Source organism: Tachypleus tridentatus, chromosome 6, assembly GCF_004210375.1.
Source record: "Tachypleus tridentatus isolate NWPU-2018 chromosome 6, ASM421037v1, whole genome shotgun sequence".
In the NCBI taxonomy this organism is placed as follows: Eukaryota; Metazoa; Arthropoda; class Merostomata; order Xiphosura; family Limulidae; genus Tachypleus; species Tachypleus tridentatus.
The window spans coordinates 162,208,221-162,211,633 of NC_134830.1; the positions used below are offsets into that span (position 1 = coordinate 162,208,221).

The 3,413-nt window shown below is 37.3% G+C and overlaps 1 pseudogene across 1 annotated transcript in view; it reads left to right on the plus strand.

Annotated features, from left to right (window-relative positions):
* Window positions 1–2,761, plus strand: part of LOC143251800 (metabotropic glutamate receptor 4-like) — a 61,840-nt pseudogene extending 59,079 nt beyond the window's left edge. The window contains exon 6 of the transcript XR_013028651.1: window positions 2,610–2,761. The product of XR_013028651.1 is annotated as a metabotropic glutamate receptor 4-like (transcript). The remainder of the gene's footprint in view (window positions 1–2,609) is intronic.
* Window positions 2,762–3,413: the final 652 nt, after the last annotated feature.

Consider the following 3,413-nt stretch of genomic DNA (forward strand, 5'->3'; position numbering starts at 1 on the left):
GGTTTGGCGTGACAGGGATTCGAAACTCGACCCTTGTATTACGAGTCTAACGCCTTAACCACCTGGTCATGTCGGACGAACGCACTGTGAATTCCTGATTCACGATTGGCCCTATAATTTTATATGTGATGATACAATGACGTGTATGAATGACGTGGGTTCCAGTAACATGAACAGAAACATCGAATAATATGCAGTAGCACCTCGGTTCTCGAACGACTCCTTCTTGAACAATTTGTTTTCGAACATATTGTTTGAGAAGAAAATGTCTCGGTTGTCGAACACAAACTCAGTTCCCGAACCAAGCTCGTCGGCCCGAACCCTGAAAATAACCCGACTGATGACCCGAACGACCCTTCGACCATTTTCGGCCCATGCCGCTTGCCCAAAACATTTTACCTGCACCTGTCGCTCAGTCCACACCCCACTAAAATCTGCTGTGAACGTTCTCGTTTTACTGTGTTGTTTCTTAATATTCTGATTAAATAAGCCACCATGGGCAGGCAGAAACAAACCTCATTGGACAAGTTTTTAGTGAGAAATAGGTCTAGTGAGTCTCAAGCAGGTTGTAGCAGTACAAAGAGACAGAAAAGAGAAAGAACCCCAGAAGGAGAGTTACCTGACGTTTTATGGAAGGTGACTCCCTTCCAAACAATAATAACCCTCCTACTCTCCAAGTTCCTCACCACCTTTCACTTATACCATCAGCTCTCCTCAGCACAGGTAAAGTGCAGTTAAATTTTCATTTATTGTTTTTTTATTGTGTTTATAGTGTTTGTGGTTGACATGTAAGTATTATTATACAGGTATAAATAAACAATATTTTTATTTAAAATGCTTCATAATGCGTAATTTTTGGAGGTCTGTAACGGACTAATTTAATTTACAGTATTTCTTATGGGAAAAATTAATTCGGTTTTCGAACAGCCTTCTGGAACGGATTAAGTTCAAGAACCGAGGTGCCACTGTATATATAAATATAAATTAGAAGTTCGATCCCTGTGGCGGGTACAGGGCAGGCAGCTCATTGTGTTGTTTTGTACACTTTGTTTTGTGACCTTTCGGTTATTCAATAATATCAGAATTTTGTCTGCAAATTTTAATTCGTAATCCGACTTCATTGCTATGATTAAAATATAAATATATTATTCATTATTATTTATTATTTATGATTTTTCGTGTAACGTAATGAGCGTGTACTTTTATGTTGTAATTTTATCATTTGGAAAAATGTGTTTTCATTTTATTTTGTTCGTATAACGGAATTTTACGCTTTTTTATACTTTTAAAACAGAACTATTTTGTATAGCGTAGTAATAACTTCATCACATGCCCTTCGTAAAAATAAGAAACAAATAAGGTTTAAACATTTTTGCGGCAGTCATCTAACTAACATTCGTATTGGATAAAGGAAAAAAGGTTATTACTCTTTAAAACTTTGAACCCCAAAATAGCCGTACGTAACATAGAATTTCTGTGCAACGAGAGGTCAGCTTTTTAAACCGAATATCAGAAGTCACTAGCACACTCATAACTAAAGATATAGAACCTATTTAGTGAAATATCATTGCTCGAACTTTAGTGTTTCTTATTTACAGCTCGGAACGCTAAACACTAGCCTGTTTGGTCCTAAGGGAACTGTAGGAAGCTACAATAGATACGTACGTTGTTTATAACACTTAGAATTACGTCTCCCAGTGAGACAGTGGTAATTCTACGGATTCACGACGCTAAAAGCTGGGCTTCGATTCTCCGCCGGGAACACAACAGATAACCTAATGTGTCTTTGCTCTAAATCAAAGTGCCAGTCCTATAATTATAAACATTTTGGTTGATAACAACGTAAAGCGAAAAGAAATATAGACAATGAAGATGAATATTTGATGGTAAGAGAGAAGTTTGGCAAAGAATAAACTTTCTACTCTGAACATATGTAATATTTGAAGACTTCACACAACAGTATCTCGTTTGAACCTGACTAACTTTATCGAAAAGTCTTTAACTGACACAGAGCAGGCAACCAGATAAGTGCTTTAAAATTAGTTAGCTTTCTTACTATATATATATATTTACTCACGAGACTGCTGACAAAATAATGATGCATGTTTCACGTGGCAAGCATTCTAGATGACTGTAAGCGGAATATGACAATAATATTCTTATGCGTAAGTAAACCGATACACACATAACATATATATATATAAGAAATGACACATAAAAGAAAATAAAAATCGATCGGCAGTCTTATGCACAGCTTGAACGTGAGAATGACAGGCTTCATCCTGGTTATGATTCATCCTGATTCGAATGGTTAATTTATCTTTCCCACGGCAGATGGTTAGCTGAATATGATAAAAAGAACAGTTATTGGTTTCGACTTAGAGTGATGGCTTCATTGTGCCAAACACTCTGTTATATTTGTGTGCATATAAATTGTCGTTTTACAGGCTTTCAGCTCAATAACAACACTAACAATAAAGGATAGTAATGTGATCTCTATGAATAAGAATAAGTTATTCACTGTTGGTTTTCCAATGTTACTGATGTCATCATCTATGTAATATTAGACTTCTCTTAGTAACTTTTGCATCAGACTCGTTCTGTTTCAGGGGATAATCAACATTTGTTGGAATTGTCATTACAATATGACCAAACAACAAGGAACAAGGCAACATTACTGAACTTGAACAAATCGAAAAGGAACCACGTGACGAACGACGTGAAAGTAACTAATGTAAAGGCAATTAGATCCGAACAATAAATAAAACTTCTGAGAGGAGAAACGGTTGAGTTGACGAAAAAATAAGGCACAGTATGTTGGGTAAAGCTGTTGCTGTTGTTTTGAATTAAGCACAAAGCTACACAATGAGCTATCTGTGCTCTGCCCACCACGGGTATCGAAATCCGGTTTTTAGTGTTGTAAGTTAGCAGGCATACCGCTGAGCCACTGGGGAACTCGAGCCTGGCAAATCTACACGAGGGCTATCTGCGCTAGTCGTCCCTAATTTAACAGTGTAAGACTAGAGGGAAGGCAACTAGTCATCACCACCCACCGCCAACTCTTGGGCTACTCTTTTACAAACGAATAGTGGGATTGATCGTCACATTATAACGCCCCATCTGATTATGCCGGATCTACGTAGTTTAGAATAACGTAACTTGGAAAACAAGAAGCTCTAGTGATCTAGTTTTTGAGAAAGTTTCTACACTATTCTAGTGAGTAAGTAATCATGTAATTGAAACTGTTGTGTTCATGGGAGTAAACCACTAGCATGGTAGTGGTCAGCAAATTATCAAAATTTGTTTGTCTCTTTTTAGAATTTTGCGCAAAGCTACACCAGGGCTATTTGCACTAACTGTCCCTAACTGTTGTGTTCATGGGATTAAACCACTAGCAAGAGCATGGTCACTAG